Here is a 25,410-nt window from a genome sequence, read left to right on the forward strand (position 1 = left end):
ACTAACTTTTAATGTTTCATTAAATGTGGTTTATTGTTACAATCAAAAAGGACTGATTAGTTTAAACTATGGTTTAATAATAACCCAGGATCATAACATATAACATAGTTTAAACTAATCACAGTTACCTTTATAGTCAGTTACTGAAAAATGCATAACTTACAACTATAAAATCATCAATTGTATGCTTGATGTGTATGCTCTGTTATGACAAAGAGAACTTTAAAAAAACCTATGAGTAAAAGCAGTATTTTTGGCACATTTCTTAACAAGAAGTAATTTTGTTTTAAATGTTTACCTGAAGGCCAGATTAAGTTTAGAACAAGAAAAATAAAGCACAATTGGTTAGCATTTGTAATGAACAATGACAGAGAGTTAAGTAAACTTAGAATTACATTTTACTGAAGGCGGAAAATTGGTGGTTTTATGTTATGTCGCTCAGAATATTTAAACTGACTTAAAAGGTTGGAAGGCAACGTATGAAGAGAAAATATTTTTATATAAATGTTTTTGTGGGTGTGACATGATTCAATATAAATACTTTTCTCTCTGCTTGGTTCTTCTTCTATGTCAGTTCAGGCTATAACCCTGCAGTTCGAGTTTATCTTGGCCATAAAATGCTACAGTAATTTATATGCTCCCTCCCTCAATGCTCCTTCGAGGCACAGGCAGCTGTCTAGCCAGCAGTTTGAGGAAAGAACTGTAATGAGCACTTGAGTGTGCAGAGGAGGAAGGGAAGCCAACCATCATACAAGATCATCTCTTTTCCGCTATCTTAGCTAGCGGTCATTACATTCAAATAGAATGACTACAGCCTGGAGTGTCAGCATAAATTTTCTGTATACATTTGTGCTATACATCTGCCTGCATCAGGGCATTTCCAGTTGGTCAATTTCTCAGTCTGTTCCTGTATAAATGTAGGTTCCAATATGTTTCTTAGCTTGGGCTTACTATAACATTGTCCATCAAGGCAGTAGGTTGTGTTTTGAATCTAAGCTCACACTAGCACACCGGAGGCACTGCCACCATTTTTCATTCAAGGTTTTAATTAAGTTTTTACAAAGAGGTGAGACTGAAGGAGAAGACTGAGAATTATTCCTAATCTGGCCTCTTTCTCAGCACCCCAACAGAATTGCAGGAGGGGAAATCAGAGATGCATTAGCTAGTTGTGCTCTATGTAATAGTGTAATAGCCAACTTGAGTTCCACAGTGGGAGAAAGGTGGGATATAAATGTAATAAATAAATGAATAATATCCCTGCTACTGGCTTCATTTCCTTCCATGTCCTTGCATGATTTCAAAAACTCCCTGCATGATTTCAAAAACTGATGGGTGGCCTACAGGTTGCTGTCCGTAGGCGTGTGACCTCAGAGGCATGGATAAAGGCAAGGCTGCAACAGAACAGCAACATAGGAGCAGGCCAGTGAATGTGTCCCTGCTCTTCCATCAAGCAATTCATTTAATGTGAGGAAAAGAAAGCTACAATAGGCACTGAATAGGGTTTTGTGAACAGCCATGTTGAAATGGCCTCTTGAAATTCTCCAACGTATTATGGGAAGAAAAATTGAAGAAACCATTTTACAATTTTCTTTTTTCCAGTGGGTGGAGATATTCTCCACCCACTCCAGCACACTCAGCATTAGCAAAGTCTGAAGGATAGCTTCTTTCTTTTTTCCTATGTTTTTGTGGATTTGCTCACCATTTTCATGAAGAATTCTCAACAATGTATTTGGAATCGGATTGAGGTGCCTCAGAAAATAGGATCTAAAATAATGGAAAGAATACCTAGCAACAAGCACTCAATCACCTTCAATCACCTCAATCAAATGGCAAATGCAACCTAAGGAAGTAGCTGAATAAAACATCTCTAATCTGTATTCATTTATTTACAAAAAGGTGTTAACTGTTTCCTTTAATGAAACTTTTACCCAGAACATCAATCAATCTCTAATCAGTCACCTAGGAGCCTCTTCTGATGTGACATCAGGGCTGCTACAACCCCTTTATATGCCATGGTGGCTTGTTTAATCTGCAACACATCCAAGGTAACAGTTGCCTAATCACAGAACCAGGTAGGCTTGTGTGGTTGGAAACTGGGCAGCATGGCGTGTTGGAGGGCAAAAGAACCCCCAAATAATTTGTCGACTGTGGATAGATTATTTTAGAGTTTTCCCCTTCTAACAAGCCATGCTGCTCTGGGAACGGTGCATAAATAAGTAACTAGGCAAATCATGACTAGAATGACGTGTTTACCCAGGGCAACTGTATGGACCAAGTCAGTCTTACAATGTCATGATGGAGGGTCTAACTCTGTTGCTTTTCATCTGGCAGCATCCCTTTAGGAACCAGAAGAAACACTGGCATGTGAAAGACCCACATCATTGGATGCCATCCCCATGGACATGGGCCCCTAACAATGCCTAAGCAGTACAAAAGGTCATGTGGATAGCAGCTTTCATTCTAAGGAAACCTCAGAAGTTTTCTTAGAAAAAGAGCAGAAAATATCATACGTATGTGTGGAGTATCCACACATCACTCAGGTTCACCAAGCAAAACTTCCCAAACAAGACATTTTCAGTATAGACTTTGCTATTAATCAAGGCATGCAAACTACAACAGGTTATGAGATATTTAAGCCACAAAATTGCCTTGCAAAACTGTTATGGCAGCAAGCTTGAGAGGCCACTGCATCCAAATATAACTCATGAGCTGAGGAGCTTATCTCCCTGTGTCCAATCCTACAATCCATGTTTTTTGAAGCAGTTTCAACTCAAAACCCTGTAAATATAAGGGAGTATTTCCAAGTGATTCTCAAGTATGACAAATCTTCTGTTGGAAAGACATATTTTCAGTGCAGAAACCCAGTTCCTCCACATCTCTCTTCAAGATCCTATTTTTTCTAATGTATTCAATCAGACTCAGAAGGATTCTGAATTAATTTGAATTCGCATGAATTAATTTGTTGAGAAAAAGGCCATTCCCCAAAAGCCCGAGATGCCAAATAGACAGAAGACTGCTCTCCCTCCTAAGGATGGCTGAACTACATTGCATTCCATGTAGATCTGACTTCACTGCTAACCTTGCCCACCAATCCTCAAATATTGTGACCATCACAATCACCTTTACTGTAAGATGACTGTGCTTTTGAGAACAGAAGCTTAAGAACCATTTCTTCCAATCACCTGATATCATGTACATTTTACATGAGATGAGGTATGGGTTCAAATCTTGGAACTTTAGGCACGTCTCAGCTCATGTAGAATATTACATACAGTCTGGAATGCAAACTAGATATCCACACATGAGAGCTCCCATGATCCAGCCATCCCTTTTTCCAAGGATCAGAAAATGTGTATGGCGTGTAAGATATATCGGAGATTGGTATCCCTTGGCCTGGGATAACAGTGGCACCTGTCCAGGCCAGGGGACTGCCTCTCAATGGATTCTTCCTTCTACAGTGTAGTATAGCAGTTAAGAGCACAGGACTGGAACTCAGGCAAACTGGGTTCTAGTCCCTACCCAGCCATGAAACCAACTTTGGGCTAGTTATAAACTCTCAGCCCACCCTCTCTCACAGGGCTGTGGTTGCGGGGATAAACTTGAGAGCAGCAGCAGGAGAATGATGTAAGCTGCTTTGAGTTCTTTAAAAGAAAGAAGGTGGGATATAAATCTAATAAGTAAATCAAACACACAAAAGTATTTTGCATTAACAGAAGTGTCTGAGCCTTGTATTCCATGTATTACAACCCATAGTTCTGTAATTGCTTTTAATTTGCTTACATTTTTACATTTTTTTTAACAGTTCCTAGCTCCCGTGAAAATACATTGTATTGTGAAATAAGGGTAAAAGCAAAAGCAATGAAAAAGAAGAAAATACATAAGATACAATAAAAAAGTCCCTGATTATAATCTGTAGTATATTATGGATATCATGCTCATGGGTCAATTGAACAATTTAAGCTACAGAAAGTTCACTATCTCGCTGTGAACAAATATGGAAAAGCTATCAAAGAAGAGAAGAAGTTGCGATACAGTACATCATAACCAGAACATCTTTTTAGTGAAAATTCTTCGGCAGACTGAAATAAGTACAGCTGAATGCTAATAAGCAAGCCTAAACACTTAAATATTTTGATGTCTCCATTTCCTATCCAGTTGAGTGATATTGTCAGATGTAACAGGGAAAGAAACTTGTTCCTGTGACCTTAATATCACATTAAACTTGGCTTCAACAAAAAGCAAGAACCTTATTAATATGCTATCGTTTGGAATGCTGTTTTATGATCACATGTGAAATTATCCCATGTGAAAGTCTATCTTGATTCCTATGCTGTTTATTTTAATAAATCCTTGTTAAGTAGTTAAATATAATAAACCCTCCCTCAAGGTGCAATTTTCACCACAATTCAATAAAAATAAGCCCTAGACATGCATGGTCTCCCCTTTCATAGCACTCACGAACAGGTTTGTTTAATAATAAAACAAAGGAGTCTAGAGAGGTCAGGAACATGGTCAGGAAGTAACAAAATGAGCACTCCTTGCTGGAAAAAAATACTAGCTAATATGCCTTGGGAAATGTAATGTAAAACAAAGATCAATTCAATAAAAATGAAACATTTACAGAGAAATAATGTTGAAATATACTTAAGTCCCTGATCTCCCTGTAAAACCACCTGCAAACAGTTCTTTGCTCTGCTGTAGCTACAAAGGCAAGAGGTTGTATCTACCACCACACATGTGTACACCCTTGCACCCACACAATATAGTAGTAGAATCAATGGCAACTCAGAATAGGAAGGAAACTCATCAGTAAGGAAAAGGCACCATAAAGACAGTGGCAATGTGTATATGCTGGCAACAGTCACAAAGACGCTGGTATAAAATACTCTAATACTCCACCTAGTCGTCACAATCCACAACTTGAATATGTCTACTGAGAGGTGTAATTGCAAATGAAGTTGCCAAGTTTGGGAAAGTCAGCCATGGCAATCCTATCTTGGGACAAACTTCAAGGCGTGGTTCTCATCTACAGCATCCTACACATCTTGTAGTCTACATATCTTGAAAACTTCCCTCCTCCTATTTGTCCTGCCACAACTGCTTGCTTCTGGGGAGAGCAATGGCTTAAGTGCAACAATACTGGACCACAACAGGACAAAGTAGAGCACACTTAATGCTTTGGTGACCGTTCCTCATCAAGTTCCAATCTTGTCATATTCACCAAAGACTAAGGCTGGGAAATGTCTGGTGGAGCTTGCATGGAAACATTTTATGCCTGGAAAAAATAAAATATTTTAATAAAGATGTATTGAATTACTATGTATTTAAAATATATGTAAATGTTTTGTAAATATGGTTGTTGTTGTTGTTGTTGTACAAGGCCTCTGTCTACAGGACAAATTCTCAGAATTCTTTTAAAATAACAACAATGACAGCAAGGATAACAACAAGAGGATTAGCAACAAACAGACACTTCACAGCCTTCATATAGAGGCTGTCAAGTGCAGTAGCCTTGGCCTATGAGAGACTTAACATCTGGCTTCTGTGGCAGCCACTCTGGGGTTGGAATTATACTCCTAGGACATCAGCTGTGTCCTGGACATTGCATAGCAGTTGTCTTTGTAACATCTTTGCTTGCCCAGGAGTTCCTAGAGTTGCCACAGGAACCCAGCAGCTGTGAGAGTCAACATCAGGAAAACTCCCAGGAACGGCATCCTGACCTGTGAAAGACTAGCGGCTGGCCACTTCCGTCGCATTCAGCTGCTGACCAGCAGTAGGAACATCTGAGATCTAGGGAGAAACTAATGGACATCTTTGTCCCGCCCCGCAGTGTTTCTCTGTTTTATTGTATTGTAAATATATTGTAGGCAGCTTCAAGATATATATATTAATAAGCAGGCCACACATTTTCCAAAGAAATAAACACAATAAAGAATAGTCAACACATAGTGATTTTTCCCCTTTGCATTATAGATTCTCCCACACATTTTCCATAAACCCAATTGTCTCAGTTCACCAAGAACAGTCTCTGTGTTCCATGAACTTGGTAAACCTGTTTTGCCTTTTAGGAATATGGTGGACAATCTTTTTTATTTAATTCACATGCATATGCACTACAGTTTTGTGCCCCCTCCTGGTTTTCTCTTGGCTACATTTCAAACAGGGTGAGAAAATACTTCCTTGGCTTTAGAGCACATTAAAATGCACAGAGACCACCACCAAGGTATTCTGTATTCATAGCCATTGAGCGACCTAGCCATATTGTAAGTATTACTAATGTGTTTAAATTCTAACTGTTCTAAGTACAGATTCAACCTTCTATCTCCATGTTCATAGGAACTGGCTGCTGTTAGTATACTAAAACCTTGCTTAGGGGGAAATGCCAGCTATTTCTAAAATCAACAGAAACTCTGGGGTTGCTCAGGTCCTGGCCCCAAATGAACAGTGCTTACCAAATTCTCAGGATGGTCCTATGTTGATGAACAGAGAAATGTGTGAGATCAGAGTACTGGTGCCTCCATGTCAGTATGAACTGTCCTCCTTGGCAGAAGTTCTTTGGGGGTCCAAGATGGCTGTCTTTAGGTACAAAGGGCTGTAGCTCATGAGTGGAACTCATGCTTTGCCTGAAGAAGGTCCCAGACTGAACCCCTGACATCTGCAGAGTGGTCTGGGAAAGAACCCCTCTCTGAAATGCTGCAGAAAGCCTACCACTCAGGGTAGGTAACAGTGAACAGGATGTCTGGTTGGTCTGACTTAGTATAAAAGGCACCTTCCTGTCTCATCCTGTTACATCTGGTCAGTTTGGCTAGAGATAGCAGAGATTGAACTTGTGGCCTTCTCTTGCAAAGTGGGTGCTCTGAGCTATACTCCCTGTGGCTTAAATATTATCAAATCAGTCATTCAATGACAAGATTGGCTTGCATTTTCTGAAAGCTGGTGGGATTGGGAGCATAAAACATGTAACTCTCAAGGTCCTATTTTAGAAGCACAGAGGAAGCAGTGAATAAATCAGAATGGAGCAGAAGCAGATTAAATTGCAAGAATCTCTTCAGATTCTGAAAGTCTGAAAAAATATAATCAGAGAAAGCAAAGACACTAGTTAGTTGGAAACTTCTTTGAATTCTTTTAATCCCCAAGGACAATTTAAAGGGAAATGATCTGACTGTTCGGCATCTGCTAGTGATTGGAGGCAAATAAAAATCATTGTGTGATTTCCAGCTCAAGCAGTGCATAGCACACACGGCTATTATGAAAGCAAATACAGCAATTTCTCAATTGACCTCAACTGACTAATAAACTTAGCGATGATTCTAGCATATAGGATATTGAAACAGAAAGGAATACAAGATACACACATGCACACAGATGCATCTCTCTTTCCCCTCCTTAAGAAAGCAAAGCTAATTTATTATCAAGACTGCCTTGGGTTGAAGAAGTGTGATTTCCAAATCATCTTTATTAGTTAGTCTGCCACACTGAAAGCCAAGAAAAATGCCATTTAGAATTGTAGCATATGGTGTCCCTTTCACATTTGACCTGCTGCTACAAATGGAAACCAAACACAGTCTTTGAGGGATTGTTTATATATTGACTCTGCACAACAGGAGCTTGAGTATAATGTAAAGGGGAAATGCTATGCTGAATTCTAGCAATTCCTTGTGTTCAGTCCTGTAAATGATCCTATTTAGGCTTGCAATATGTTCCGTACAATGGCTAGATTGCAACTGTAAAAGAAAAAAGGAAGGAGAGGAGAGGAGAGGAGAGGAGAGGGCTACAGTCCTATGTTGCAGAGAGTATTGCAACAATTACTTTCTCCAAAAAGATATATGGGGTGTTTACATAGAGCACCACCTCCAGGATTATGGGCCTTGCCTGCCTACTGGGGTTCAGGTATGACAGGTTTCCACCACCCTTGCATCAGATCTCCTAGAGCCAGCCACAGCAGCTGAGCAGCTCTTCTGCATGCCTTTAAGATTAAGTGATACTTTGCAGGATAACAGAGGAAGAGAGACATGAGACTTGAAGTAAAGCAAGTAGGACATGCCATTTTACAAGAGAAACTGAACCAGTGTCATGCTGGGAAAGTAGCAGACATTAAAAAATCACAAACAAAACTACGAAAACTTAAAAGATCAGGAGCCGCATGGCTAAAAAGAGCTCCGTACTACAGAGTGCACAGCCCCAAGAAATTTGATAGTCCAAATAGAGTGGTGGCTATTCGGATACTGAATGTCAGCTGAGACATTACTGAAGTAAAAGGCATGCATTTGCTTAAATAGGCATATTTTTCCAACATTATTTTCCTGAACATAATACATTTTTGTATGCTTCCCCCATAACATATGGATTTTTGTGTAGACTTTACATAATATGTGCATTTTGTTCCCACTTTTTCTAATTGTATGCAATTTACATTATTTGTGAACTGTACTGCAAAATTCTGAAAAGTGTGAGTAGTGCCATATAACTGCATTCTGGTATGTAAGTTTGGGATGCGAAATTTGGTAAGTTCTCATAAAAATGTGAATTCAGTGGAGGTTGTCAAGGGCTCTAATATGGAAAGGTTCCATTCACCCAGTTTAGTCTTGGGGAGTAGAAATCAACCAAAAATAGTGAAAAATAATCGCAATTGTGATTTCATTTTCTTGCTGAAAGCTCACATTTTTGGCTCACCTTTTACCACTGAGTTTATCATTCCAGGGGAATTCTCTATCTCTGTCACCTCAGCTTGAAATAAAGTTTTACTTTTCCACTTTGCTTGCTCATGAAATCATCATATTAGAAAGTACCAAAACATGTGACCTCTATACCATGCCTTAGGGTTGGCAACATTTAAAGAGTGATAAAGCATACATATATTCTTTTCTAGTCATGCATATTTCTTGACCATGGATTGTTTAAGAGGGATAGGAGTTTATCACATAAGCATTCCTCAACCTTCTGTTTAGAATATATAAATGTGTAATTTCCAGTGCTTCTGAAGTCCTCTTTTACTGACTCTTGGGATGGGTTTGTCAATTCTTTTCTTGCAGGCTGAATGAGTCTGGGAAATGATTGGACTTCTGAGCAGCAGAAATAATAAAACGGGATTTGTAATGTTAATTTTGATGTTGCATTGAATTCCAGTGCCTGGTGAATTATTTTGCATAGGCTCCAAGCTGCTATTCTAGCTTTTGGCAGTACTCAAATGATTCCCTCACTCCTTCACGTTGCTTTGTTTCCTACAAATCTGCCAACAACATCTTTACAAATGTTTCCAAAGGAAACAAAACAGCAAAGCTGAAAAATTAAAATCCTTTTAAAGTAGACTTCCAAATACAATGCAAAAATGGCATGAGGGAGGACAATCCATTGAAGTCTGGTTCTGACACAGAAAGGCTATGTGCAGGTGCCTGGGGAGCAGAGGGTGAGACAGAGCCTTTCATAGGAAATAGGACTAGGCTATAAGGCCCCGAGGTCACTCAGTACCAAATTTTACTCTAACGTTGCACACTATAATGATGTGTAAGATATGCCCACCTAAGTGAACACAGGAATTGCCAGTTAAGCACAATAGAAGCTATTGACTCAGAAGAGGAAGTGAAGTGAAAACAGCCAAGAACTTGACTGAGAAGATGGAACTCAGTTAGAACCATCAGGGTTGGGTTGATGGAATCTACATGTGTGAGAGTGGAAGGGACAGGGGTAGTATTGGGTAAATATCACTGGATACCTGCTAAGGCCCACACCTGGACCTCAGAGTCTCCTGCACTTCCTTGCATTTGCTGTTTATTCCTATTTCCTTCCCTTTCCAAGTGAATGAGCAGTAACGAGAGGAAGGAAGGAGAGTTCTGCTTCCGTTTCCTTTGCCCTCCCTTTCTTGACAATAGTGCAGGCTGAGACCAGTGGGAGAGGCAAGCAAACTGGATAGTCAATAAGAGGGTCTATATAGGACCAACAGCCATAAGCACATAACAAAAGCTTTGCTGGATCAAACCCATTTTCCATTCAGTCCAGTGCTCCATCTACACATTGGTAAACCAGCTGTTCAAACCAGGATTGTAAGGGCCATACCCAGGGCTTTTTTTTTTTTTTTTTTGTTATAGAATGCACCGGAATGGTGTTCTGGCACCATTTTTTGATGGATTTTTCCATGTGATTGTGAATCGCCCTGTCGGGTGTAGCAGGTCAGCAGCAAAAAGCATTAAAATAGTGCCTGTGGGCTGCGTGTGTGTCCGTGCTGCTTGTGGGGGCGATGCTTGGCTCGGGACGCTGCTCAGCTTGGGACTGGTTGTGTGGTCGCGCGCTGAGTGCTTACTGCCGGCGGAACCATTATGTTTATGTGTGTGTAGAGTGACTGACCCCAAGAGGTGAGTTACGACACTTTTTTTTTTTTTTTTTTACAAAAAAAGCACTGGCCATACCCCTCTTCTGTCCACCTGCAGTGAATTCCTACCCTCTTTGGCTGCTGTGCTCTGACATAGCATGTCCTGATCTCCAAACTGTGCCAACATGATTAATGCTAACCATAATTTTTCTTAAACTGTGATTTGCCATGATACTGAAATTGGGCAATTTATGATGAGTGAAAACAGGAAAAGCAGGAGGGGATTCATGAAAGGGGAAAGAAAAATAGGGGGAGTCTGCCAACTCCAGGGGTGTTCCAGATTGTCAGATTCATTGCCATGATGTCTGATATAGACCTATATTTTCAAAGATTAACAGAGAGTCAAAATGTTGTCTGAAAGATAGCAAAGGTTAAATGATGTCAAATGATGAAGTTACACCACAGTTTCTGAATAAAATAGCAGACTGTAAAATAAGTCAGTCAGGTAAAGTGTTAAGTGACTATCTATCAAGGAAGCTTATAGGTGTAGCCCTTCAGGTTATTTAATTTAGATATGAACTGATATTTGAGCACCTGGTATTTTGCACAGTCACATCACAGATTATTTATGATGGAGCTATTCCCCCCCTTACCAAGGCATAACACTGAAAAGGAAGAGATGAAAGCATGCCATTATAAAATGTATTTGGTCCAAAGGGGGGAAATGCTTCACATGAGTACGAAAGACCTCTTTTAAATCAAGCTTTAATTAACCATGCATTCATCTCAAAACAGAATAGAAAGCCTTTAAACTGAAGCAGGAAGTATTAGTTTGTGCTCCATTGCCTTGGCTTTTAAAAATCATTTTGATAACAGGAATGTAGAAACCAAGATATCACATAAACAGACTTTTAGGTGGAGACATGAAATAACAACCTTGCAAGCCATTTAATGTTGACTCAAAAGTTCCATGGTTTGATGGAAATTATTCTGTACTTTTGAATGAAGCGTAAAGTGATGCAAAAATTAGAAACTTCCTGCTTCCATGCACATGGGTGCAGAATTACAGAATTAAAATATTGGCACAAAGTTCAATACATTTCCTCCTGTTACTCTCACACAGCCTGGCATGCAAAGGGGTAACTCAGCTGCACACTAAAGGAAATGGGAACTCTGCATATGCCTATCCCCACTCCGTTGCATGAGAGCTGGAATTTGAATAACTAGTAGTGTGCAGAATGTAATTGGATGTAGATATAGGGAATGCAAGTATAGGAGATGAGATGCAGACAGTGGTCTTATTCTCCATGATGATCTGGTGTACTTGTCCTCGGTGTGTACTAAAGAGTTTACAGAGAGTATTCATTTTATACACTCTGGCATCAACCAGTTACCTGCTCAGCCATATGGTGATCATGCTGCTGCCTGCAATTGCACTACGGCATAGGAAAAGGACACATGCAGTATCCTGAATTCCATGCCATTCCTATAGAATGCATTATCTGCACAGGGAGGGTTCCAAGTTGCCCATTCCTGATCTATATTAACAGTTAACGTGGCTTTATTTCATACAGACATATATTCACCGTTCAATACCGAGTACATCTTTGAACTTCATAGCTCTTACATCTCTTCCACAGGAAGAAGTAGGTTTGAAATAAAGACGCCTTCATATGGCTTTTAGCCAAAAATAATAAGAACTCAATTCTTAAGCAGACAGATTCATCACATATATTTTATGACTTCTTATTGATGTATGAAGCACTTCTATGACTTAGAAATTCAAAACAATGTTCATCACCACATTCAGATCTGTAGACAAGTCTTTTGACTTTGCTCATTTTAAACTTTCCATGTTGTTAGAGAAGAAGACGATGACTCCACATGCTAGATGTATGATTTATTCCAGACCCAAGACATTTTAAGAAAAAAAAAATCCTTCCCTGGGGAACTATAAATGCATGAACAGAAAAAATGGGACAGTGAGGATGAACTATAATCAGAAATAATTGTGAAAAATAATATAATACCGTAACAGATATGCACCTACAGATATGACAGGGCTTTTATTCTACCATCACCATGCCTCATTCACAGTGTTACAGGGACTCCATATATCTTCCCACATAAACCTCCCATGTTTTTCCACTACTGCTTCTACTTTCTTTCTTACCTCAGAAAATCTGTTGAGGAAAAACAGAGTATCTCCTCATTTATGGGTAGTGCTACAAGCAGCCCATTGGAAGCAGCCCATTGGTGGGTGTGGAGGTTCCCCACTGGATTCTACTCACCACACATAAATAAAGCAATCTCTAAAACTGAAGGACTATCAAAACAGCTAATAGTTCATCTCAAAATGAAAAATAAGAAACCCATTTAAAATATAAGCAGTAATATCTAATCATGCAATATACAGAGGTACATAACTAAATAAACTGACATCTCTAGCTGCACCTTTGTAAGGGAATTATAGCAACTCCTGCTCCAAAAAACATCCAAGATTAAAGCCTGAATTTATACCAGTTGCCTCTGATGCCAAGTGCTAGAAGTAAAACAAGAGACTGGAAAATTGGACTCTTTAATGGGGGCTAATCAAAGGGAATGTGGAAAGAATGGTTGACATGAAGGAACCTGGTCTGAATGAATAGGTAGCAAACTAGAACTGAAAACAAAACAGCAAAACCTCACAACATTTGCATCATGTAAGAGAATAAGTGGCAACAACTTCAACTCAACACTCATTCTGACATTTGGCAATTTACCTCAATTGTATTAGGGAGGTGGAACAGGAACTTTGAATATTTGTGTGTATGTGTATACAAGTGAACATGTTTGTAGATATATATATATTTAGTAATACTTTCAAGATCAGTTCAACATATGTCTGTTACTGTGTGGCTGAATGTTTTGTTGATGTTTGGTGTTTTTATTTTTATTTGTTTTCCTTTCACTGCTTTTTTCTGTATGTGTGTTTGTGGTTTTACTCCTTTTTTCCTCTGATGTTTGGTTTGTTGGGTGATTGTGAACATTAAATTAAAAATCATAAAATAAAAACAGCAAAATAAATATATAAAAGGGAAAAAAGAAGCAGAGGCAAAACAGTTTTCCCCATTCCCTTTGCCCATAAATCTGCCATGCATGCTTATAGCAAAAGAAGAAAAGCCAGTTTCTCACTGAGACCTTCTGGAGTTAAATGTTAAAATGGAGTTAAACAAGGATCCAAGCAATGCAGGTCCCTCCTTTTTGATGGTTTGGCCTTTTGCTTCTATGGCCCAAAAGGACAGCTTGCACATAGACTCCCGACACTATGCAAAATGTTCCACTACGGGAACACCAAATCAGCAGCTGCAGATGTTGCTCATGTGTTCCTCTGTATCCACCCTCCCCAACTGGGTGCCCCCAGAAGTGTTGGACTACAATTCCCGCAAACCCCAGCCAGCTATAGGAATTTATTTATTTATTTAAAACATTTTTATCTCATCCTTCCCGATAAAACGTCTCAGGATGGCTTACAATAATTAAAAACAGTAATAACAATAAAAGTACATTCAGCAAAGATGTTACAGTAATTAAAACAATAAATAGCAAGGAATAAATAAATCACATTCATAAAAATAAAAAAATAATAAAATAAATACAATAAATAAAAATAATAAATTACAGCTTCGCACTTCTGGGAGACGCCAGGTTTAGAGAAGACTGCCATAGATTTTTTTTTAACTCCTGTAGTGTGGCCAATACAAACAGATCACTTGTATATTTGACAGCATAATATAGACTGCTACTACTATAAGTTATAAAGTTTTTGATCTGTACACTCTGTGCTCTATTGCATCACTCAGTGAATGCATCTTGTAAGTCATGTAAGTCAATATGTACAAGCAGCCAAAGTGCCAAACACAGTTGGCTGCTGAACTGAGGATCAGATTATTTAATATCTGCTTCTTAGTTCATGTTTTCAGTATTACTATTATTATTTTAGACAGTTTTCCATTTTTAGAGTTTGATTCAGTCTTTGGTTGTTTTGTTTTTCATATCGTTCTTGCATTTATTTGACATTCTTATACTTGTGTGTGCTTCCTTTATTTTTACTAGGAATTTCACCAAAACAAAACAAGATGAAACAAACAAATAACAGGAAATTACCCTGAACTTAATGAATACTGATAGGTATTCAAATAAGAGTATAAATCCAAATGTATCAATTACATTTTAATTACATTGAAGTTTACACACTAAACTTCAGCAAAGGAAAGATGGGAGTTATAGACCTTTTATCTGTCTAAACACCCATAGGCTTATGTTTTGTTGACTTATTTGAGTACAACTAACCAATGTGTAAACTCTTGTTGGCTGGTTATCATGTAACAATATGAAACTGGACTTTCTCAGACTTTTGTCAAAATTTATTATAAATTTAATTAAATGTATTTATGTTGACTTCCTATAGAATTTTGGAAATAATTAAAATGTTTATGTTCAAGCCTTAGCACTAGCGTTAGGACTAAAGTCCTTTTTCTAATTTCTTTTTATTTGGGAGAGGTACAAGAGAAGACAGTCCCCTTTGTGTATTGATGTTTAATCTATCTTTAATCTGTCTTTAGAGACCCTGTAATGTGCTGTTAGACAGAATAGCATTATTCATAGTATTGTTCACAATTTAGAATTTCAACTTATTCTTTATACACATTACCTTTACCTTTTATTGTTTCTTTCTTTTGATACGTCAGTTGGCATTCCAAAGCTTTGGATGCACTAATCTTTGGTGCAAATGATTAATACTTTTGGTTATTTATTTAGCCATTCAATTAACTGGTCAAAGACTGAATGTATTAGCTTATTGGAAATTCAGACTCTGCCCAGATTTCATTCCCTATTTATGGATATCCATGTCCACATATTTATGTCAAACTTTAACTTGAATAAGCTGACAAATGAGATCTTCTGGGATATCAATAGAGAAACAGCTTTAAAGTTGAGTTTATGTGGTAGGATAAATAAACTCAAGACTAATGTAATGCTTCAAATGTTTATGTTCAACATGGTATTATTTTACATATAACTGGCAAGTATTTACAAAACCAAATCCTTTGTTTTATTAATTTATATGGGGTTTGAAAAGACTGTAACTTACAATTAAAGAGGACAGATTTGACATGCTTGATCTTTTTTTAAATCACTGGGCCTAGTTATGCAGCAGTATTAAATTTTAGTCTTTTCCACTTAGATTAGATCATTGATTCCCAAAGTGGGTGGTACCACTCCCTTGGAGACAGTGAAAAGATCCGAGGAGGGGAGGCAGTGATTGGCTATTTTAAATTTGCAGGACAGCAATAGACTAATACAAAGAAAGAGGCATGAGGGTGATAGTGTTGCAGTGCAACAGGAAAGGAGTGGAAGCCTGAAAAAGTTTGGGGACCACTGGATTAGAAGTTTCCCCTGGTGAATTCTTCACATTTGGATCTTCTTCCAAATAGACTGCATTGGGGTCTTGATTGCGAGAACGGATAGCTTACCTTCCACAGCAGTAAGAGAGGTGTGGAATATACTATCACATTGATTATAGTTTGCTGCTATTTTGCACGCAATTTTTTTAGGAAAAATTAAGACTTAAGAATTAGTAAGAAAGCATTTTTGTTGGATGTGAACAGGTGAATTTAATTCTGTTCTGATTGGTCCAGTGATAATTTTTGCCCATTTTCTGCTTTGCATGCTAAATATGATTTGTCAGTTATGTCTGAATGGCAGTATTAGTAATTGAAACATTTGCTCATATCAATGTTTGGCCCTGATGCTTTTACAGCTTCAGAAGTCCCTTCATTATTGGAAATATTGATTATTTATTTATTTATTTAAAGTTTTTATATGCCGTCCCCATTGCTACATAGCCTCCGGACGGCTCACATCAACAAATAAATAAAACAATACAATTACAATTAAAACTTGGAAACACACTGTCTGCACAATTAAAACTATAAATATTAAAGTTTATTAAAATACTGTTTAAATAAAAAGGTCTTGGCCTGGCGCCAAAAAACAAATAATGACGGCGCCAGGCGGACCTCTCTGGGGAGTGCATTCCACAGATGGGGCGCCACCGCAGAGAAGGCCCTCCTCCGGGTGCTTTGCTTCCTGATATCTCTTACTGAAGGCTCCCGAAAGAGAGCCCCTGCTGCTGATGTCAAGGGGCGGGAGGGCAAATATGGCCGCAGGCGTTCCTTCAGGTATTCAGGTCCCAAGCCGTTAAGGGCTTTATAAGTAATTACCAATACCTTGAATTGAGCCCGGACTTCGATGGGAAGCCAGTGAAGCTGATAGAGGACTGGGGTTATATGAGAATAACACCCAGTCCTCATCAGCAACCTGGCTGCTCTATTTTGCACCATCTGAAGTATCCTGACTGTCTTCGAGGGCAGCCCCACGTAGAGCACGTGGAGAGCGATTAATGCTCAGCCGCTATATTGACCCATGATCCAGGTTTATAACTGGTGAATAAATATGATGCACAGGGTCTTAAGAATGGAATAACATATTGGATTGTCCTACCTTGCCTAACCAATGGTTTGTTCCACTGGAATCTGTTTCAGAAGTTTCAGTGGACATGAGATTATGTCTAATCTGCATGTGTGTGTGTGTGTGTGTGTGTGTGTGTGTGTGTATGTTATATTGGATGAATATATTTTAAATATGAGTTTATCAAAACCGGCCAAGTGTTAGAGGTATAACACAGCTAGATTTTCTCATTCATATATTTTGATAATGCCCAATGACTCTCTTTTTAGGAGTAGGCAATACTACAGATAAACTTCATGATGAAATGTTCTTTAATATTAATGGATGTGCATGAACTTTTCATGCTTCTGGGAACTTAAATGAAAGCTGAACATAAACGGATTCTTTGTTTTATCTGACACTAAAAGACTAATACTACAACACTGGAAGGACAAACAGCCACCTTCATTAATACAATGGACTGAGGACTTAATTATGCTTTCACTTTTTGAACAGGTGGTCTTTAGGTGTAATCTACAAATAGACAATATATGGATATCTAGTCTGCTTTTGTTGAAGTCTATGTATAACTGTTTCCAAGAACAGTACCATATCTTGTCATATATAAAATATATACTGCTGTGAATTGCATATATATTTATTGCAATGGATATCCCAAACCTTAAACTGGGAAGAATTTTTTTTAATTCATCAACAGTCAAAATCAACATTAATTTAAAAAATGAAAGTGGACTTTCTCAGTAGTGAAATATATGATTTCAAAGGCAGCAAGTGTATTAAATTTGAAATGGCTTCTGAAAAATTCTTTGTACATTTTTCCGTGTATTATTATTGATTATGAAACTTCTCTATTTTACTGTTTATTTTTGTTTTAAGTTTTTTTTACTATTCATTATGCTCACTTGTATTATTTAACTTTTCTTAAAACTAGACTGCTTAAGATTGTTATCATGTTAAACAGTATACATTATTTATAATCAAAAAAGAAAAAACACCATGATGGCATTATCATGAAAATGCATTATCTTTTTTGGCAATATTTAAACCTTACTGTTACATTGTCTATGCATTTGTTCATGTATTTATAGTGCCCCCAAGGAGGGATGTTTCCCTGTTATGAATCAGATGTGAAATAAATCCTATGACAAGCAGCTGGAGGTTTGGGGATCTTCCCTTCCCTTCCCTTCCCTTCCCTTCCCTTCCCTTCCCTTCCCTTCCGCTTTGCTTTGCTTTGCTTTGCTTTGCTTATCAGCAGAGTTAACTTGGCTTTGTAGTGGTGAAAATAAACACACAAGTAGGTCCACATATCTATTTTTGGGATAACTGCCACATTTCTCTTATGACCACAGTCTATAGTTTTTGCATAACTAAATCCTCTACAACACAACATGTCAAGCTGTGCCTATTTCCCATCAAGCTAAATAATGTTCTGGCCTTGCTTCACAGCAACAAATGCGAGGTTGTATGTGATACGGAGCCAGTGCTGGCAGGAAGTTTAATCCCTCTGCAGGGGCTGAGTTTTTATCCTAATAGCCTTCACTAGGAAATGATAGATGGCCAATGGGAGTAAGGAATGAGGAGAGGGAAGGAAGCCGATAGTAACACACCGTGAGAGTCAAAAAATACCCACCGAAGGAGCTATAAGAAAAGGACAGAGCCTGATAAGAGTTTGGGGAATATAACATAATTTGTTTAGAGGTACTCAAACGGGACTCATTTTATTCTTATTATCTAAGATTGTCTGTAGGGACTGAGCACTAATATTCTCAAGGAGTAGATAAATTGCTCTGTTGAAAGCACTGTGGTTTCTTCATGGCTTTAGCATCTGACTACTTCATGAATGTGGGGGAACTGTAGACAAGAATCACAAAAGGAGAAAACGGCATTCCTCAGACTGTGAATAGGTAACTGTTTGTGTCTGGTAATTCACCAATATGTCAGAATGCGTTCTGTAGACTTGTGGCATGTATACAGAAAAGGCCATTTAAAGTAGAGGCATGTTAGCTGATTAACGTTTCAGATGATGGCCTGTTCCCAGTAGCTATTGACTAAGCACAGGTGCGGAGAGGAGAAATGGAAAAGTGAAGTTTCTCCCTTGAAACCTATTATAAATGATATACTATTACTGTGAATATGTTTAGTTCTCTTGGACTAATGGAATCTCAGCATGTGCAAGGAAAGTGGAAGTGGATCCATTAGCTCTATTCACTGACTCCACTCTGGCCCCTGTGGGATGCAGGATGCTGGACTAAATGAATCTTCTTATGCTCTCATCCTCTACAGAGATTCCTTGGTATGCTGTTCTTGCCTTGATAAATGCCAAACTATTAAGGCAGCCTTCTCCAACCTGGTGGCCTCTAGATGTTCAGGACTACAACTCCTGGAATGTTTGACAATTAACCTTGTTGAGTGGGGCTGATGGGAGCTGAAGTCCAAACGCCTAGATGGCACCATGCTGTATTAAGGAATGGTAGCATCCATGACCATTGGTACATTATTGGAGGTTCTGGCACTGCTCGGTTGCCTATAAAACATTGATTCACCTTAGTCATGATCTGTAGCCTCTCTGCAATTTCTCCCCATCTTCCATGCCAGCTCCTGGACATGGGTCTGATATAGAAACATAGAAACAGAGCGAGTCAGAAGAGGCCTCCCAGGCCATCTAGTCTGACCCTCTACTCCAGCCAGATCTGCTCATGATGGGGCTTCAACCACCTCCTGTGGAAGCCCATTCCATACCTTTGGGGTTCTAACTGTCAGGAGGTACTTCCTGGCATCCAAATTGAACCTTGGTTCCTTGAGCTTGGCTTCATTGGAGCACATTCTGCCTTCCTCTGCAGGAGGAAGAGGATACGAATCTACCTGCACACGGATCATTTGGGTATTAAACCCAGTGTGCCTTTTCTGACTTGCAATAGTTTTCCTGAGATGAACCCAGTACCAGATTCCCTTTATTCACACTGTTTGGCAATGAACCTGGAACACCTATGTGTGAAGCATATGATTTAGCAGTGACTGATGCTCTCTCCTCTATACACTGTTTCCTGATCCCTATATGCCAAATTAAATTGTTGTATTCTCTCTGCACTTGGAGATTTACAGCTAACTCATTGCACTTTATAACTTGTGACACTGAAACATTTGCTACATGGGGCTGTTTGTCAGCTGTTGATCTGCTCTATCTACTGGTTTTGCTGCAGAACTGAGACCTGTGCACTGCATGAAGAATATTTCCTTTCCCGCTTTTCCACTACACAACCTCTTGGTGGCACTGTAGTATGGTAGGATAGAACAAATATGCAAGATGAAGTCATGGATAATTTCACTTTCACAATAAAATGTCATATTTTCCTGCTGTAAATCTCACAATGGCAGTGATGCAACATAGTGGCAAAGCTGAAGGTTCATTATATACAATAAATGACTCGTATAGTAGAACTCTCACTTATCAAATGCAACATTAAAGCCTTACCATATATGTTTTTAAGATAGTACCTTAGATCTTAAACTGGCTTCTCCGTTAAATGTAAGGGAAAGGGATTTTGGAAACTCCCCTCTTCCTCATTCCCCTCTACTATATCCCACATCTTTCCCGTGGGTTCCCCAGCCTTCAGGAACAGAAAGGGGAGTACATATGTGAGGTGGGGATGGGAAACTCTATTGTGTGAACATTAAGTCTATTCTTTTATAGCATGAAAATTAGAATTTGTAGCAGTTTTTATACATGCTCATATTAAAAATAATTTCACAAGGAATATTTCAATACCAAGCTGGTTAGCAAGACTAGATAATTACCTGTGGGCTACACAGATCAGTCTTTTGCCCTGAAAAGACCTCACCTTGTATTTGTGGACACATGCTTATCGTTCCTCTATTTTTCTCCCTTTAACCTGCTTCCTGTTAGCTCCTCCCCTTCCTTGTATCTTGATCCATCGAAGTCTATTGGCCTGCTGTCTACCATTTCTGTCTTTCCTCCTTCTGATCCTACTCAAATTTATAGCACGAGTCCCCAGTAAAAAATGAACTCAAAGCTGAACAAAATGCACTCTTGCCTTACTGTGGTACTGGTACATGGTTGGAATTACATGTGTCACTAGAGCTACACATTTCCCCCTCCAACTTTGATTTCTGCTGCCAGGGACTGTAAATTTAATGAGAGCACCTGCTGCCCTCTTGCTAGTTAATTCACAGTGATTTGCCTCAACGAAAGGATTTTTAAAAAGAGAGAGAGAGAGAAAGAGTCTGTGTTCTTCAGTAATAAATTACCAGCCTATATTATAGCCTAAAGGGTCTTTGATTCATGTAATATTACATTTACACTAAGCACTCCTAGCAGTGGGGACATTTAGCTTCTGAGTTGAGGGGGGGGGTCTATTTAGAGGGGAAGGAAAGTGGCTGCTGAGATTAAAATAAAATGAGAAGATCAATTGCCTGAATGCTGACAGCCGAAGGGAGGGTTTTGTCCTCGACCTCATGGGCCCGAAGCAATTATTTTCACAATGCTAAAAGCCCCAACTAATACAGATTTTAGTACAGCGAGTGACAGAATACAATATGGAGCCATTAAGTGTAGTGGGTTTTTTGTTGCTTAGTTTTGTGTGTGTGTTCTAAAAAATAGAACAAATAATGAGTACCATGTAATTTTCCTTTCCTTTCCTTTTTTTTTAAATTGAGGTCAAATATTTCTTCCTAAAAGCTATGCTATCACAGTTTTATAAAGCAGGTACACAGCAAGCTGTGCTTCCTTTTATTAATGTTGTTTTAAAACCTATTTTAAAGACAGGGACAATACATCTGAACATTTAATCAAATCATTCTAATGAAGAAATTCACGAGCAAAATCACAAATGGAAGCAGTCACTGTTAGTCATGTTTAGGGACCCAGCCATTGTGGTGCTGTCCCTCTAGTAATTAGTCATTGTAATTAATGGGAATTGCGTCTTTCTCTGTGTTAGCATCTTCTCCCTCTAATTGGCTTTGCAAAGGCAAAGGATGCCATGGAAGCGAGGGCAGGGACTACTTCTTGTCTTTGGTTGGACTAGCTCTCCTCTGCATCCTTTTTTCAAAGGGTCCTTTCCCCATTGCCATGGCCATACCTGCCTATGTCCATCTGGGCCATGTTCAGCCTTGCCTAGCCCAGTCCATTTCTCATCCAGGCTGTTTTAGATCTTCCATGCTTCTGAAATCATTTTGAATGCAGGCATCATGGTTGTGGCTGAGTCCAAAGGAAAATTCGTTTCTTTTGTAACCTGGGATAAAAATGGGAGTGGGGGACAGCTTCTATCTTTCCTCCTGGATTGCCATGCTCCCAGTCTGTATCAGAGCTTTACTTTCATTGCAGGAAATAAGTCAGATCAATGCACGACTTGACAAATGTTTTGTGTGCCAATTGGGATCCTCTGCCTGGATCGAATTCCATGTGGGTCTGTCTCCTATCCATATCCAGTAGCCAGGTCCTGCTCTGTTCCAACAGTGTGCTGTCTAATTTGGAGCTTCTGCTTCATATCTCAGTCTTTATCGTGTGATTCTCTGTGTGTTTACTCAGGTTCAAGGAGACCTTCTGAGATCCACGGCCTCTTAAGATTGCCACACCAGTCATCACAATGTAGAAAGGATGCTATAGTTTAAAAATAAGGAAACAGTTACAAAGGTGTGACAAACAGTACTGCTCCAGATTTTTCCCAGTTTGATTTTAGTGCAAAAGTTGCTGCAGTGCAGGAAGGCAAAGCTTTCACATTCCGCTCCATTCGGAAAAATGCACAGAACTGTGTGCAAATAGCTTCTCAAAAAAAAAAAAAAAAAAATCCAGCCTTTGTCTGGGCAGAGAAATTCAGGGAACCCTTTTAGTGAATTTCTGTAGTGGCAATAGCATAGCCTCTTTCTCTTTCCTGAGAGGTTTCCATAAGGATTTTCCCTAAGCAGTTCTGCTCACAGGCTGCCTCATGTTTTGCATCATCCACAATGCCCCTGGACTACCATCATTCCAGAGCTCGTTCCAATGGCAGCTGCAACCAAAAATGTTGGACAATATTCAGGGGAAAAATGGCAAAACACCATTCTTTTTCTCTGAATAAAAAAGAGAAAATTCCATTTTATTTCTCAGAAAGGGCACTTTGGTTTTTGACATTAGTAATACGTTGGGTCTTTGGGGTGAAGAACAATAATACCAATGTCAGAACAGACTGGCTGTCAACTACAAAAACAAAATATCTTAGTGATTACATTTTAGTTCCACTTTCACTGCAGACCCATATACGTCTACTCAGAATTAAGCCTGGTTTGATCAATGCAGTTTACTGCCTGATTCATGTGTATAAGATTGCAGCCTTTTCTGACTAACGATGGCTAAGACAGTTGGCACTGGTAGACCTTCTTGAAATTAACTGCAGCTTATCAAAGAGTGTGATAAAGAGTTTTTATTTTAGTCAGCTCAAACATCTTGCATTAATTTTATTAGCATTTTATAAGTAATTTATTTTGAAAACTCATAATTATGATTTGTTATTATCAGGTATTAAGTGAAACAGTAAAGCTTAATAATTATTTGTTTAACTAATGGAATCATTGGTGTACTGATGATAGTCCACTGCAGTAAAGATTTATTATCTTTAATAATAGGATTAAACAAAATCATAAGTGAATATAGATCTCAGGAGAATCTTTCAGCTACCATAGGTGAACTGGAAATAACATTACTAATTAAAGCAGGGCACCGGTTGCTGGAAAGACAGCTGCACAGACACGGAGATGATATAATATGCTACCATTACTAAATCAACCTTCTGGAAATCATCACCTTCATCATGAATATACTACCTTATTTGTTAAAAAAACAGAAACACAAAAGCAAAGCAAACAACAAAGCAAAACCTTCAAGGTAGTAGATAACAATTCAAAGCAACAACACTGTGAAATGATAAAAACAAGAATATTAAGAATGATAAACATTAAATTGCACATTTTAAAAGGCTACATTGAAAAGATGCATCTGTATACTGTTTGTCAAAGGCAGGAGAATAGGGCCAAAATAGTTCTTGAGGGGGTGAAGTTCATATACAGGAGCAATACAGGAGAAAGTCCTTTCATGCATGGACTCTGCAAATAGTGCCACCCTCAAAAGAGATTCTACTGCAGTTCATATCCAGAGAGGTTCATAAAAAGCCAGGCCACCCTTTAGATAGCAGGTTCTAAACCATTTCGGATACAGTCCTATCATCTTCCAACATCACCTATGTGTGGTATGGAGGTTGGAGTGTTGCACTGCAGAGCTGGGGAATCCAGGTTCTAGTCCTCATTCACATCATGAAGCTCACTGGGTGGCTTTGACCAGTCATGGACTCTCAGCCCAACATATTTCACAGGGTTATTGTTGCAAGGATAAAATGGAGCTACGCAAGGTGCTTTGGGTTCCTCACAAGTGGAAAAAAGGCAGTATATGGAAATACAAAGATGACGATGATTTCTTGGAGCACCAGCATCAAGGTCCTCTGAACTCAGCACTTGGACTGTTATGGCCAAGCCCCTGCCTTGAACATTTCAGCCATGGAAAGAAGCATGCCTCAAAGAGAGAAAAAGGGGATGTGCCAAAGGACTGGAAGGGGAGAAGATTGGAGCCATCTACTTATGCCTTATCCTCCTTCTTTTCCTCTCCCTTGAGGATGACATGACATGACATCCAACCAACAACAACATTCCATGCTTGGATTCTGAGACGTTCCAGAGGAATCTGTCCAAGCTGGAAGAATGGGCATAACAAATGGCAAATGTGATTCAGTGTAAGCAAGTATAAAATAATATGATCTGGGGCAAAATATTCCAAGTTCAACCATAGGCTGATGAGTTCTCTGATGGGTTCTGTGGTGGGATTCCACTACAGTGGCTGGTCATAAAGGGATCTTGAGACTGTAGTGGACAGCTTGATGAAAATGTTGAATGCGCAACTGCTGTGAAAAAGGTAAATTCTATTCATGCATAATTAGGAATGGACTTGAAAATAAAACTCAAGATTGTATTCCCCTTATACAAATCATTGGTGTGACCACATTAAGAAATTATAGTGTACAATTCTGGTCAACTCATGTGAAAAAGGATATTGATTAGTTGGGAAAAAAGTGGAGAAGTACAACTAAAATGATCTAGGGGTTGATGCAACTTCTCTGAGAGGAACAGCTACAACAAGTTGGATTATTTAGCTTTTAACAAAAGGGGAGTAAGGGGAGACATAAAAGAGGTGTACAGAATGATCAGTGGTACAGAGAAAGTGGCAAAGCAGATATTTTTCCCTCTCTCATCTTACTAACCAGGGTCATCCCATGAAGCTGATTGGTGGGAAACTCAGAATGAATAAAAGGAACTACTTCTTCACACAAGCATAGTTAAACTATGGGTTTCTCTGTGACAAGAAATAGTGATAACCACCAATTTGGACAGCTTTAAAAGGGCAACTGATGGATACGAAGGCTCTCAATGACTACTCATGACATCATGTGATCAAATTGCTGGACTTGATGGACCATTGAGCTGATCTAGCACACTTTGTGTTCTTAGCCTTCTCTTCCTGAAGATGTTTTTTGTTAGAGAGAGAGAGCGAG

This window comes from Varanus komodoensis, unplaced genomic scaffold (genome assembly GCF_004798865.1).
Source record: "Varanus komodoensis strain SLA01 unplaced genomic scaffold, ASM479886v1 scaffold5, whole genome shotgun sequence".
Classification (NCBI taxonomy): Eukaryota; Metazoa; Chordata; class Lepidosauria; order Squamata; family Varanidae; genus Varanus; species Varanus komodoensis.